The 16010-nt window shown below is 34.2% G+C and overlaps 1 pseudogene; it reads right to left on the reverse strand.

Moving 5' to 3' along the window:
• Positions 1-15620, reverse strand: part of LOC141498872 (cell surface A33 antigen pseudogene) — an 84845-nt pseudogene extending 69225 nt beyond the window's left edge.
• Positions 15621-16010: the final 390 nt, after the last annotated feature.

A 16010-nucleotide genomic window follows, 5' to 3' on the forward strand; every position in this document is an offset into this window, starting at 1 on the left:
TTCACCTGTGGATTCACTTTTGAATTCACTTCACCATTACTTAGCGCATAAGAAGTTGCTTCCTCTAGAGACAGATCTAGCTATCTTTCTGGAAGATGAGTCACATATTTATTTCTTAATTATAAATGTTCAGTAGTTCTTTCTTCCTTCTTTTTTCAACTCTCCAAACTTTTATGTTAAAACTCGACTCTGACTCTTCAGATCCTTTTTTCCTTTATTTCTATCTTGTGTCATTTTTTTCAATTTTTATTTTCTATTTGTTTTTTAAACTTAATTTTATTTTTCCATTAACAAAAATCTATTTTCTTTCCTTCTCATATTTTTCTCTTGCTCTCTGAGGAATGAAAAAAACTTGTAATAAATATGTATAGTTAAGCAAAACAAATTGCCTCATTGGTCATGTTAAAATATGTATTTATATTCTAAATTTATGGCCTCTCAGAGATTGTAAGATGTTTCATCACGGGTCCTCTGGAATTGCAGTTTGTCATTGTATTGGTAAGAATTTTTAAGTCTTTCATAATTAACTTTCTTTTTTTGTTGTTGTTGTTGTTGTTTTTTTTTTAGGTTTTTCCAAGGCAAACTGGGTTAAGTGGCTTGCCCAAGGCCACACAGCTAGGTAATTATTAAGTGTCTGAGACCAGATTTGAACCCAGGTACTCTTGACTCCAGGGCAGGTGCTTTATCCACTACTCCACCTAGCTGCCCCCTATAGTTAACTTTCCAATGTAATTTTTATTTTATAATTGTTCTATTCAGACTACATCAGTTCATAGAAATCTTCTTAGGTTTCTCCTTCATAATTCTGTAATGTATAATAGTATTTCATTTTATTCATATATGACAATTTGTTTAACCATTCCTCCACTGAAGGTTACCACTTTAGTTTCTAATTATTTTCCAGCACAGGAAGAGTTGCTATATATTGTTTTGTATTTATGAGTCCTTTTATCCCTTTCTTTGAGGTATAGCCTAGTAACAGTATCACCTAGTAAAAGATATATACAGTTTAGCAAATTCAGGGGCACACTGCAAATTTTCAGAGTGAGTGAATCAATTCTCAGCTCTACTGTTAGTGAATGTGCTTGTTTTCCAACAGACCAGCCAATATTGTCATTTTCCTTTCTTTTTTGTTCTTGTTGCATTTATCAATTTGATGTCTATAAAACGTAATCTCAGAGTTATTCCCCCCAATAATTTATTTTTCCAACTACACGTAACAATAGTTTTCAACAATCTTTTTTTTTGCGTTTTTCTGTCTCCCTTCCCTCCTCTGTTCCCCTGACAGAAAGCAATGTAATCCGGGATCTATAAGTATGCTAAACATAGATCCATATTAATCATCTTGTGAAATAAGAATCATATTCAAGGAGAAAAAAATTGGAGACAAAATATGACAATTCATGATATAACTTCTTTTAATTGAAGTTAGTGAACTTTGTTTTGCATTTAAACTCAACAGTTCCTTCTCAGAATTACTATCAATTATATTTCTTTATGTCATATAATCCCTAACTCTGTTCTTTATGCTTACCAACACTCAGCATTATATTGGCTACACAGTCCCCTTTAGCCTTTCTCAACTGTTTCGTGGCATTGAAATCCTTTGTCCTACTTTTGGTCACATGAAGCTAGAAGATGGGGGTGGTGGAGCAAAGGTCCATTATGTTTTTGTTGAACCCAAAGTTCAGGGGTAGTATTCAGAGAAGGCAAAAATAAAGGTACCTTGATTTAAACATCTAAATAAGAAAATACAGCACAGACAATGATTTGAATGCTAAATGGAGGATTTATATTTGCTCTTTGAGGTAATAAGGAACCATTAGAGTTTCTTGAATGTAGGGGAGAGAGGACTGACATCATTAGATCTCCTATTTTACTTCAGTGGCCTGAAGTGAGGAGAGACTAACCAGTAGGCTATTGCAATAGTGCAATTGCAGCTGGGTGGTGGCAGTGTCAGAGGAGAAGAGGGGGATGAATGTGAGAGATGTTAAGAAAGTAAAATAGGCTTTGGCAACTGATTTGATATAGGGGGCAAGATAGAATGAGCAGTAGAGGATGACACATGGATTGTGAGCCTGGATGACTGGGAGGATGAATGGTGTTACCCTAAATTATAATGGAGAAATTAGGAAGAAAGATTATGAGCTCAGTTTTGGAAATGTTAAGTTTAAGATTTCTGTCTACAGGATATCCAGCTTGAGACACCACAGAATTACCCTCATGTACTAATTTAGTAATACTGTCAAAAAAGCAAATAGGATTAGTCTGGTGAAACCATGCTGGCTTTTTTAATCACCAATTTTCTTCTAGATATTTTCTGACCATTTCTTTAATGATCTGTTCCATAATTTCCCCAGGAATGAAAGTAAAGTTCATTTACCTGTAATGTATGGAGATTATTCTCTTCCTTTATTGAAAAATCACTATGTTTGTTCTTTTCTAATTTTTGTGGAGCCTGTCCTATTTTCCATAGTCTTTCAAATGTCACTGACAATTTTCATTGGCTAGTTTTTTTTTCAGTTCACAAGGATGTAGTTTATCTGGATTGAGTGACTTAAATTCATCAAGGACAGCTAGTTGTTCTCTTACTGCCACCTTCCTTAACTTAGGTATCAAATACCTTTAAATCATTTTTGCTTTGCTATTTATGGTATAAATGTTATTTTCTTCTATAGTAGTCATAGAAACAAAATAAGAGTTGAGCAGTTCTGTATTATCTTGTTTTATCATCAGTTATCCCTGTCCCATCCACCTAAAGTAAAAATCCTACCCCTCTTTATTTTTCTGTCAATATAGCTACCCCTTCTTTTTTCTTATAACTTCCCCTGCAAGCTTCAACCCATGGTGAATTTAGCTTTCCTAATACTATTAAAAAAAGAAAAGAGATATGCTATGTGGGCAATCATATTTATCTCTTTCATTGACCTGACTTGCTTCCATTTCCTGTATATTTTAAAAATTTAAGCTGCTTGGTAAATTTTCTGTTGCAATGCAAATTATTTTCTCCAGAAGTGCCATTTTTCCTATTCATTGGAATTGCTTTCTCTTGCTTCTTTAGAATTTCCTGGGCTGATTTCTTCTGAGTATTTTAGTTTATTAGAGTTGACCTATATTTCTACTGAATCCTTTGAAATTCATCTAAGATTTAAGTACATGTCTGATTACGCCTAGATTTCCTTTCCTCTATCACAAACTGTTAGAATGAAGTCTATAAAGGTCTCATCCTTTCTATCTGGTCCTGTTTTTTTCCTTCCCTACTAATGAAAATGAGAATCATTTCCAGAATTAAGTATATTTTATTTGTTATAATTTTTGAAGGATCACCAAGGCTAGTCAAGAAATTACCAGTGCCTCTGCTTTTAGTATCCAGCAAATATCTGGATAATTGGAATCTCCCATCACTACCAGAATATATTTTATGTACCAGGATTTTCATCTCTTTCTGCAACTTCTCATTGATTTCCAAAATCACTTCTTGTTCCATCCTTCCCTTCTGTGGTTCCTAGATTTTCTCAATGAATTTGCTTTCTTAGCATAAAATGTTATCTTCCCTCCTCCTCATACTCCTACTGCCCTTTAACTATCCTATTTCTTTTGAACAAGCTTTTACTAATCCAGAGACCTATACAATCCATAAGTCTCATCTCACCAAATCTTCAGTGATTCAAGTTTGCCCCCTTTGAATTAGAATCTCTATTTGAAACCACGGGTTTTATTACTGTTTCTTTTCTTGGCTTTTGTCTTAAACATTGGAATTCTAATTCAGGTCTCTAAATTGTTTCAAGTTAAATACTTAGAATTTTGCAAACCATTTTTCTTCTTCCTATTCTCTTTGTTGCTATTAAACTTTTTCATGGTACATGGGGAGTTGATTTGTAATTTGCATTTTTGAATTAATTTACATTTCACATGAATCAGACTATGTATAAGAGTTGAACATCTAAAATGATGCATAAATCATTCCATTCAAAGATAACATAAGTGCTTGTGTTTTAAATGATCTAGCTTTTAGATATTTAATATCACTGGTTACCTAGCTACCTATTCCCTTTTAGTGAAGAAGAATACCCTCTTAAGATGATGAAACTGATTGTTACAGACAGTATAAATCTTCTTGGTCTGAAAGAAGGCAACCTATTTTTCATACCTTTGATCTGAATTAAAGGATGCTCAAGGCTGCCTGATTAGAGCAGGAGGTGATCCATCATCAACCTCACAGAAACTGGCCTCCATCAAGAGGTTTTTGATAGGTTAAGTGCCTTTCCCTCTTATATCATGACTAATGACATTCTCATTATTTTTCTCAATTACTGTGTGTACCTTTTTTTGTTATATACTCCTTGAGGAATCTGCCATAAATGACTAGGACTAGGGAAATATGTCCTTTGAGATAAGCATTTATATATAAGTTTACCCTCCCCCCTTCATTTTAGAAAGGCTCCTTTATCTGCAGAGCCAGAATTAATTTTTTTTTGCATAAAAGACTGGATGTAGTCTCTTAGAAGCAAAGTCATGTTTTAATTTTCAACTGATGACTATTTTATGAATAATTGAATTCTATAAAGTGCCAAAGAAATTATTCTGAGGAGCATGGAGTGGGGTGATGTGTCTGCCTAAACTCTTGGTAAGATTTCTAGTAATAGGTACTGTTCTGGTTCAAGGGACCTTTTCTCTTTCCCATTTCCCTTACCTAATCAGTGTTGTACTCAGAATTGGTTTCATATGTGTCCCACTGCAGGTAAATTTCAAGATGAAGTGTCATCTGGAACTATTTTTTTTTCTGTAAAGTGAAAACATAAAATGAAAATTGAAATCTATTTAGTATCAAAGTATGTTAGTTTTTTAAAATATAATTTCAGATCAATTTTATTCAGTTGAACAAATATTTATATAGAGTTCATTATTTACAAGTTACTGGAAATGAGATTTGTATCTACTGTGCTTTTTGAGATTTCTACAGGAAACTTAAGGCAGAATAGTGCTATAAAAAGAAAACCACTTTCAACAGCCTGCATCCATGAGATTATATCAAGTCACTTAAGGTACTTGGGCTTTAAAATACAGAAAACTATAAAATAAGGAGGTTGGGCAATTTGGACCATGCACAAAGATTCCTAAACTGTATATCATATGGCCCAGAGATACCACTTCCAGGCCTGTACCCTAAAGAGATTTTTTTTTTTTGTTTGGGAAGACTCTGGAGTTTATTGGACAGAAGATGATATGATAAGATTTACAAAATAAAATCACCCAAGACAGTGCACAAGAGGATATCTGCAGCTTAACCTCATGTGCAGAATACACCTTCTCAAAACTCCCATTGACACTTTTCCCCCAACTATAATGATTGTTTAGAGTTTTATGTTTTAAAAATCCACTGTTCTTCCCTCATCCCCTCCCCTCATCAGCATTCTCCTACTCTTCTAGATTATGTCTTATGTCTTCCCTTTTCTTTGTCCTCAGTTCCTGTTCCCCAGTCTAAATATTTCTGTGGTCATATCTTTATTCTGATTTGTCCTTTTGTCTAGTCGCAGAGCCACAGTCCTAGGTCAAGCCTTCATCCTGTATGTTCTGAATCACCCCCAAAGAGATTAAAGAAAGAGGAAAAAAATTTATATTATAAAAATATTCACAGCAGGTTTTTTGTAGTAAAGAAGAATGGAAAATCAACTAATTAGAAAATAGCTAAATAAATTATGCTATATGGATGCAACAAAATATTATGTGCCAAATAAAAATTTGAGGAGGATGCTTAAGAGAAAACTGGGAAGACTTGAATGGACTGAGAATCAAATGAGCAGAATCAGGAAAACTGAGAAAATAAGAATTCTGAAACACAAAAACACCCTGATCAGTGCAATGATTCACTATATCCAGATGACCAAAGATTAAGAATGGTACCTACCTTCTGACAGAGACACATTTTTAAATACGGCCAATATGGGAATTCTTTTTGCCTGACTATGCATATGTATTACAAATTTTTATTTTCTTTTCTCTGTTTTTTCAGGACTAAAAGAATGTAAGGAAGAAGAGAAACTAAATGTTTTTATTTGAAAAAAAATATTGTACAGAAGAAAAAAATGGGAGGATTGGACTAAGATTCACTCTAAGATTCAGAAAGAGATAGTGACAGTAAAGGAATTATTAAATAGTAAGGATGAAAGAAGTTGAAAACAAGATTAGTCATGGATAGGTTACAGTGTGGATAATTAAGAGTTGATTATATAAAGGATTCTCATCTTGTGTTCTGCTTCAAGTATGATATGTTCTATGCAAAAAAGCTTTGCATTTTTTCTATATTAAAAATTTGTTCTGTTTTATGGGTTGTGTAGTTCACATGATCTTTGGGATCTTTGACTCTCAGAGATTGCTTTTATATCCCATTGTTGAGCTTAGCCAAAGACATGGTTTAATTTAGAGGTAGCACAAAAATTTGTGATATCATTCCCTATTATCTGATTTTTCTCCTGAGAATTCTATATTTGTTGAATCAGATTTAGAGCTTAAATGGACTTTACTTTCTTATTTTAAGGTAAGGAAACAAAATCCCAGTGAAGTTAAGTGACTTATTAAATTTAGGTCATCCAGCTTGTAAAGAGCAGAAGACAAAAGTTCTCTGACTCTAAAGTCAGAGTTTTGTTTTATCAGTGGTTCTTAAGTTGGGGTCTACTAACCTTAAGGGGTTCAAGGACATGTTTTGGGGGGGTCTGTGTACCTAGATAGAAAAAATTTGCATCTTTATTTTCACCATCCTCTAATTGAAATTTATCATTCTTTTCAATTATTTAATAATATCATTCTGAGTAGCGGTCTATAACCTTTACAAGACTGCCAAATGGATCCATGACATAAAATAAGCTAATTACCTCTGTATTTCATAATGAATTTAAATATTGATTGGTTCTTTCCCTTGCTAGGCTAAAAAATTTAAATCAGAATTTACAGCATGGATATGAAATCTTTGGACCATGGGTCATTTCTGGTCATTGGCTAACTCAAGAGTTTTGGGATGTGATGTTATTTTTGCCTATGTTGACTAAACTTCAACATGATTCTAAAGGTCTTAATAGCAATTCACTAAAGAAAGAAATTATAACTGAAAGTAGGCTTCCTTTTGCTCTGTAAAGTAAAAGATTGTCCTCTATAGATAGATAGGTTAGTTGTTATTTTCCCCACTCTTTTAGGAGATTTCAAGGCCTGTATTCAGGATTTAAAATGCATTCTAAAACAATTGTCAAAATATCCATCATTTTATTATCTTTTTTTCTTTCAGGAGCTGAAAAAAATATCAACTATTAAAAAACTATTGAGAAATTATTAGAGTTTTACATTGTGTTTGTGCCTAATTTAAATACTGTATTTAATATTTCTCCAACTTTCACATAAAAAATCTTAACCTTCTCTTTATGCAGTATTTAATAGTAAAATGTATCACTCCTCCTCCAAGGTAATCAATTACCTTATGGAAATAAACTAAGTTTCGATGTCTAGAGGCAATATTATCTAATGTATAGAAGGAAAGTATTTAGGTCAAAGTGAAGGCCAATTATTTGATGATAAAGAAAATATGTTTTACAAGGTGGAGTTAGTTAGGAAAACCTTGAGCAATGAGCTCACATCTAAGTGAGATGCCTTCAGCTGTTGGGAAGCACTAGGAAGAAGATTCATCAGGAGATGGGAAGCATTACACTGAAGGCAAAAGAACTGGGATGTCAGTATATGCTGAGTATTTTAAGAGGAATGTTCAAGTATTTGGGGGGGGGGGAAGTATTTCTGTGAGGAAAAGTAAGGAAGATTTGATTCAACAATTATTGAATCCAATCATTATTCACTGAGCACTCACTTATACAAACACCCCCATAGAGAATGTGGGACTTCAACTGAGCTTTGATGATTGTTAAAATTTAGTAAGGTGGTTGTTTTGTGATTCATCTGACTCAGGCTAATCCCAGTGAGTTTAGTTTTGATCATGAAATAATATGATACTCATATAGTAGCCAAGAATTAACAAAAAGAGATATACCCAGCCATAGCAAAAAAGAAATATTCAACAAGAATCCAGTGAGGATATCTAGATTGATTCAGCTGAACTTACCCATCATAGTCTTCCAGCTGAATTTGAGTATGGGTCCAATTGAAGCTCCATGTAGATGTATTCTATTTGGATGGCTATAAAATAACACCATCACCCTGAATGCTTAGTCTCCTATGCCAACTAAGTACTTAGTAACATACATTAATTTTTTTGATATAATGAGCATATGCTAATTGGATGTGGGTTCCATGTTTTTGTGGAAATTAGCAAAATAGGTAAATATAAAAATAGGTATAAAATAGAAAATATTGTATAAACAGAATCCCCCCCCCAATAATTTCATCCTCCTTGGGAAAATATTGTATAAACAAAATTTTTCCCTCTCAATAGTTTCATCCTCCTTGGTTTATGAAGAAGAGCTCACTAGGTTTCTTTCCAAGAATTCTTTGCTTGTGAACTTGTTCTATGTATGTGTATATGTATGTATCTATATAAGTATATATGTAACTCTATATGTAACTATTTTTACATTGCTGGTTTCTTTGTAATGTTATGGATTTTATTCTATTCATTTAAAATCATTATTCTGGGGATTCTGTAGGCTTCCCAGAGTTCATCAGATCATTTAATGGGTTCATGGCACTAAAAAGTTAACTCATGGTTTAAACAGAAAAATCATTTATTGATTTTAACATATAATTCTTTTATTTTGTGATTATTATTTTTTAAAATTTTTTTATTTATTTAAGGCAGTAGGGCTAAGTGACTTGCACAAGGTCACACAGCTAGGCAATTATTAAGTGTCTGAATTCAAATTTGAACACAGGTCCTCCTGACTTCAGGGCCAACGCTCAATCCACTGTGCCACCTAGCTGCCCCGATTATTATTTTTAAGTGCTCTACATATGGCTTTCTAGCCTATTGTTTAGAATAAAGTCCTCCAAGGTACAAGATTACAGTTAAAGCTGGGTATTTTCAGAATGAATCCAAAATAGCTTTTTTTCAGACTAAGCCAACCACTAATGGATGTAGAGAAGCCTGTAAGCAGTAATATATCAGTATCAGGGGCTGTGGGGAGAATAGATGATAGGAAAATGGAGTGGCTGGGGGTATTTCTGTGGAAGGTCAGACTCTTTTTACAGATAAGACTGGAAAAATGAATTAATATGATTCCAAGACATTGTCAGTCTTCCTTTTAATACAAGTACACTGATGTAAATTAGATAAAAGATTTCTTATATGAACTTATTTATATGTCTAATATAATGTCTAATATATGTCTAATATATGTCTAATCCTGTGACACTTTCTAATCCTGCTTCAGAATAGCAAAGGAGATAGAGTTGCCACTTAAATCATAAGCTGAAATAGGAGAGATATACTGTACAGTTTACAAAGAAAACAGAGTAGAAGGAGGAAGCTGTAACTAAGGTAAAGTCCTGTCACTTTGAGTCTATGTGGCCTTTTGTGAAAGTAAACATTTAGCAATGAGTTTATACTTCTATTCTCTCATCTTGCAAGGTTCTGAAAAATAATGGCCTATGCTAGCATTATTGTTATTCAACTGTCATGATCTCAGTCTCTTTTCTGCCCCATTAAGCAAAGAAGCTTGCAGGAGAGCTCAATAGCCCTGAATTGCCAAATGTGAATTAAGACTAGGAGGAGCCTTTGCAGGGTCTTAGAATATCAATTAATTGACAATTTCTGGGAGTCTTTTCTTTCCCCACCAGCTTGAATCAGCATAACTTCTCCTTTCCAGTTCTCTGTTCTCTTCTTCAATGCGTAATTCTGTTAGAACCACATAAAATCCTATAAAAACTATTCTCTTCACTTCAGCGTTTCAGAGGGGTTGCACCTAATTTCACCTATCTCCTAGTGGTCCAATTCCATTTTTATCATGTTTCTTGACTTCCTTTCATATGATGCCAAGTAGTGGATGGGGAAATAGAGTGAAAGTTGGTTACAAACAGCCTCACAGAGAATGTGGAACTTCAACTGAGCTTTGATGATTGTTAGAATTTAGTTAAGTGGTTGTTCTGTGATTGAACTGAACTTGTATACAATCTTGTGTTTGTCTGGACTATTAGCATTGCAAATAATCTTCTCCACTGAGAGTCAGTCAATAAAGTTGCAGAAACCAAGTGAGAAAAGTAGTGCATTGAGTCAAGTGGATGAAGTTGCGTTGACCCCTAAAGTAGGTCTAATAATGTCTAACCAATATGTGCAATCCTGTGACACTTTCTGATCCTGCTTTAGAATAACAATGGCGGTAGAGTTGCTACTGAAATTCCTCTTTCCAGAGCTCTGAACCAGGGAAAAAGAGGGGCTAATTAACTTCCCAATAACTCTGAAGTGTGCTTCATTTCTTCTCTGTGAATGAAAGGAGTTACACAGGAAATCCCTGGTTCCTGTATACCTGTGCCAAATCAGTTTATTCCCACAGCTGTTTTCCATTCCCAATGTGATTTCTGTTCATTCCATTGCTACTATTTATTCCATTGTTATATAAAATGTAAGGTGACCACTAACCTTGCTCTAAGTTTGGCATTAGAAATTGAGGGCCAAAGCAATCTGAAATTAATATGGTAAACTCATTTGGTGTCTGTTGCAGAAGCAAGCACCAGATAGATTAAGCAACTCTCCTTGGGGAAATCTTAAAACTTATTGTGCTGTCTGTGACACCTTCCCAAACTAACTTAAGGAGATAATAAGCAAGAGAAATTATAAAAACAGATTTTTAATACAAAGTAACAAAATTTCCCTAGACTGCTGTTGTGAGCTAGAAGCCTGAGACCATGAAAGAAAAGAAAGGAGCTTTATGCATGTTCCTCTGTCTTCTCCATGACCCCGTTACCTATAGTCTATGAATGTGGATGAAGATCCAACATATAATAAATATATTTGATATACACCCTCATTTTAGGAGAGTAAAGGTTATTACAAATCATAGTGACCTACTTTGATGAAGGTAATTCTTCATCAAATTTCATTATCTCTGGTAAAAGTAGGTTGTAGCTGTGTCTGACCCTCTCCCTCTCCTCCTCTCCTCCTCTCCTCCTCTCCTCCTCTCCTCTCCTCCTCTCCTCCTCTCCTCCTCTCCTCCTCTCCTCCTCTCCTCCTCCTCTCCTCAAACTCTAGTTGGTTTAAAACTATTATCTTTATATATGCCTCCAGTGTGAACCATAGAGGGAATTACTAGCAACTGTGCTACCTCTCAAGCAGCAGCTAAATGCTTTATTCTAACTCTCCCCAGTCTAAGCCCTCTCCTCCTCCCCTCCCCTCCTCTCCTCAAAACTATAGTTGGTTTAAAACCACTATCTTTATATGTGTCTCCAATGCATTTGTGAACCATGGAGGGAATTACTAGTATCTGTGCTACACCTCCCTCAAGCAGAAGCTGAATGCTTTATTCTAACTCTCCCCAGTCTAAGTCTTCCTGAAACTTCTACATCTTCTACCAACATTAATAACAATACAAGGATATGCAGCTGTCAGTTTTTCTTATAAAAAAGAGGGGAAAGGAATAATAATAATGAAAAGTTAGACAGCAAAGCAGTTAGGTGGATATAAAACAGCCAGTACTGCTAACTTCAGGAACAGATATCAGTTTATTCCTTCCTTCTTTCTGAGAAGGAAGGGAGGCATAACTCAAAGAGTTATGCAGTTATTGGAAGTGGCTTCTGCCCTTGACCCACAAGTAGAGCAGGTGAAGAATTGTCTCTGGGTGCTCTGGATTAACTCACTAAACATTGCTCCCAGCCACATTAGATTCTCACATTCATTCTATCTAAAACAACATCAATTTCATTGGTTGCAGAAATAAATCATTGATTGCTGTCAAGAGTGCCTGTAGGAAAGGTCCCATATCTATCTGATTTTTCTATTTTGATTCTAACTCTATTCAGTTCAGATTTTTTGTGAGATTTAACCCCATAATTCTAATTATGCTTTTTTTCTTTCTCCCCACATAATAATATTTTATTTTTTCTGATTGCATATAAAGATTTAGTTTTTTTGCAAGGCAATGGGGTGAAGTGGCTTGCTCAAGGCCACACAGCTAGGTAATTATTAAATGTCTGAGGGTGGATTTGAACTCAGGTATTCCTGACTCCAGGGCTGGTGCTCTATCCCCTGTGCCACCTAGCTGCCCCATTCATCATTCATTTTTATAAGATTTGTAAGTTCCAAATTTTTCTCCCTCTCTCCTCTTCTTTCCCTCTCCCCAAGACAGAAAGCAATCTGATCTAGGCTATACTTATCTAATCATGTTAAGCTTGTTTCCACATTAGTCATTTTGTATAAGAAAAAACAGAAAAAAGGGAAAAATATGAAAAAGAAAAAAAAAACCTGAAAGTGAAAATACTATGTTTTGATTTGCATTCAGACTCTATAGTTCTTTTTCTGGATGTGTTGGTATTTTCCAACATGAGTTTTGGAATTATCTTAATCATTGCATTGCTGAGAAGAACTAATTTCATAGTTGATCATCACACCATGTTGTTGCTTTTTTCATACAGTGTTTTCCTGGTCCTGCTCACTTTATTCAGGTTTAGTTCTTATAAGTCTTCCCAGGTTTTTCTGAAATCATCCTATTCATCATTTCTTATAGCACAATAATATCCCATTACATTCCTATAATACACCTTTTTTAGCCTCTGCAACAGATGGATATCCCCTCAATATCCATTTATTTGCCCCCATAGAAAGAGCTCCTATAAATATTTTGTGCATGTGGCTCCTTTTCCATTTTTTTTATGATCTCTTTAGGATACAGACCAGACCAAGTAGAGTAGTGGTATTGCTGGATCAAAGTGTATGCACAGTTTTATGACCTGTGGGGATAATTCCAAATTGTTCTCTAGAATGGTTGGATCAGTTCACAATGCCACCAACAATGCATTTGTTTTCCAATTTTCTCATACCTTCTTGAATATTTATCATTTTCTGTCTAATTAGCTAGTCTGATAAGTCTGATGTGGCACATCAGAATTATTTTAATGTACATTTCTCTAATCAATAATGATTTATAACATTTTTATACAACTGTAGATAGTTTCAATTTCATCTGAAAACAACCTTTCTTTTTCTTTCTTCCTTTCCCTTTCCTTTAATCATTAATAAACTGGTGAATGGCATATTTTATAATTTGACTCAGTTCTCTTTAGATTTGAGAAATGAGGTCTTATTCAGAAATACTAACTGGAAAGCATGTAGTTGTCCTTCCAATATTGGTTATACTGGTTTTATCTGTGAACAAACTTTTTAATTTAATTTAATCAAATTTTTCATTTTTCATTTTATAATGTTCTCTAATTCTTATTTGGTCATAAAATTTTCCCTTCTCCCTAGATCTGTCAGATAAACTCTTCCTTGCTCTACATATTTGTTTATATAACCCTTAATATCAAAATCATTTATCCTTTTTGAGCTTATTTTGTTATAGAGTATGAGAAGTTAGCCAATGACTAATTTTTGTCATATTATTTTCCAGATTTCCCTGAAATTTTTGTCAAATGGTGAGTTCTTATTCCAGAAACTGGAGACTTGGGGTTTCTCAAACAGTAGTTTACTATAATCATTTACTCTAGTGTCTTGTATATATACCTCATTCCACTAATCCTCCATTCTATTTCTTAACCAACATCAAATAGTTTCGATGATTCCTGCTTTATAATATAGTTTTAGATCTGGTAGAGCTAGGCTACCTTCTTTGCATTTTTTTCAGTAATTCCCTTGATATTCTTGATCTTTTGTTTTACTAGATGAATTTTGTTATTCTTTCTAGCTCTATAAATAATTTGTAGTAGTTTGATTAGTATGACCCTGAATAAACAAATTAATTTATGTAGAATTGTCATTTTTATTATATTAGCTCTGCCCACTGAGGAGCAGTTAATGGTTTTTTTTTTCAGTTGTTTAGATCTGACTTTATTTGTGTGAAAAATATTTTGTAATTGTATTCATATGGTTCCTGGGTTTGTATTGGCAGGGAGACGTCAAAAGATTTTAAATTGCCTACAGTTATTTTAAATTGAATTTTTCTTTCTATTTCTTGCTGCTGGGCTTTCCTGGTAATAGAAATGTTAATAATTTCTGTGAATTTATTTTATATACTGCAACTTTGCAAGAGTTAACTGTTTCAAGTAATTTTTAGTTGATTTTTTTTAGGATTTTCTAAGTATGCCATCATTTCATTTGCAAAGAGTGATAATTTTGTTTCCTCTTTGTCTATACTAATGGCTTCAATTGTTTTTCTTCTGTTATTGTTAAAGCCACAATTTTCTAGTACAATATTGAGTATTGGTGGTGATAATGACTATTCTTGGTTCACCCTTGATCTTATTGGGAATGCTTCTAACACATCCCCAATACATATAATCCTGCTGATGGTTTTAATTAGATAGATACTTATTACTTTAAGGAAATTCCATCTATTCTTTGCCTCTAAGTAATAGGAATTGGTGTCATATTTTGTGTAAAAGCCTTTTTTGCATCTACTGAGATACTCATATAATTTTTATTAGTTTTTTATTGTTATGGTCAATTATGCTGATAATTTTCTTTTTTTCTTTTTTTTTTTTTGCAAGGCAAAGGGGGGTTAAGTGGCTTGCCTAAGGCCTTTTTTTGTAGATAATTTTCTTAATATTGATTCTTGGTGTCTCATAGAGTCATTAGCTTCCATGAGCCCAATTCTAATATTTTTTTTAGGTTTTTGCAAGGAAATGAGGTTAAGTGGCTTTCCCAAGGCCATACAGCTAGGTAATTATTAAGTGTCTGAAACCAGATTTGAACCCAGGTACTCCTGACTCTAGGGCCGGTGCTCTGTCCACTGCGCCACCTAGCTGCCCCCCCAATTCTAATTTTTAAGGGATTATTTTCTTCAGTTACTTTTTGGACTGTCTTTTCCATTTTTTTTTCTTCAATGGATTTCCAACTCCACTCCTCCCAATTTGACCAATTGTAGTTTTTAAGGAATTGTTTTCTTCAGTTGATTTTTGTCCTCCTCCACCCACTGTTAACTCTCTCTCTTATATAACTCTTTTTCCCCCAATTTTATTTCTATTTCTCTTATTTGATTTTTAAAATTCCTTTTATATCTTTCTAAGAAGGCTTTTTGGACTTGTGACCAATTTATATTTCCCTTTGAAGTTTCACATATAGGAATTTTGACATTGTTGTCTCTACTGGGTTAGTGTTTTGTTCTTCTCTGTAGCTTTCTATAATCAGGGCTCTTTTGGGGTTTTTTGCTCATTTTTCAATATATTTTATGAGTTTTAAAGTTGAGCTCTGCTCCTGGGGTATGAGAGGCACCATTATCCAGAGTTTCTTTTGCTTGGGGCAGGAGTCTGGTCAAGACTTTTTGTATTGGCACCTTAGGTGCTGGTCTGTTTATCCAAAACCATTCTAGTTGTCCCTGTTGTGCTTGGAGTTCTACAGCTTTAAGTTTAACTTCTGTGCTGGGGTTTGGGGGCTTCACAAGATGCCTTCTATGCCACTGGGCTCCTGAGTCAAGACTGAGGGGTCTCAGTTGCTGATCTGTGCTGTAGTCAAGAGTCTGGCCAGCTTGCCCAGACATCATCTGTACTGGACTGCACTCCCCTTTTACCCAAGTGAAAATGACCTTTTTTGAAGTTATCTTAAACTAGAAAATTGTTTCAGTCCATCTTTTATTGGAAGGTCTGTTGATCCAGAAACTTTTTAGAGGTGTTTTTTTTAGGGAAGCTGAAGAAAGCTCAGACAACTTCCTAAATTTTCTCCACCATCTTGGCTCTGCCTTTCAATTTATACTTTTTTCTAATTCTGGGCTGTTGACTAGATTCTAAGTTGGAGGAAGAACTTTCAATCTTCTTTATTACTTTCTTACTTTTTCCTTCCAGCATTCCTTTTCAATCATATTTTCCAGAAGTTCTGGCTACCTAATATTAATAGCTAGTAGATTCTGTATTTATCTGTTTGAACATTGCTTATC

The sequence above is a fragment of the Macrotis lagotis genome, chromosome X (assembly GCF_037893015.1).
Source record: "Macrotis lagotis isolate mMagLag1 chromosome X, bilby.v1.9.chrom.fasta, whole genome shotgun sequence".
NCBI lineage: Eukaryota > Metazoa > Chordata > Mammalia > Peramelemorphia > Peramelidae > Macrotis > Macrotis lagotis.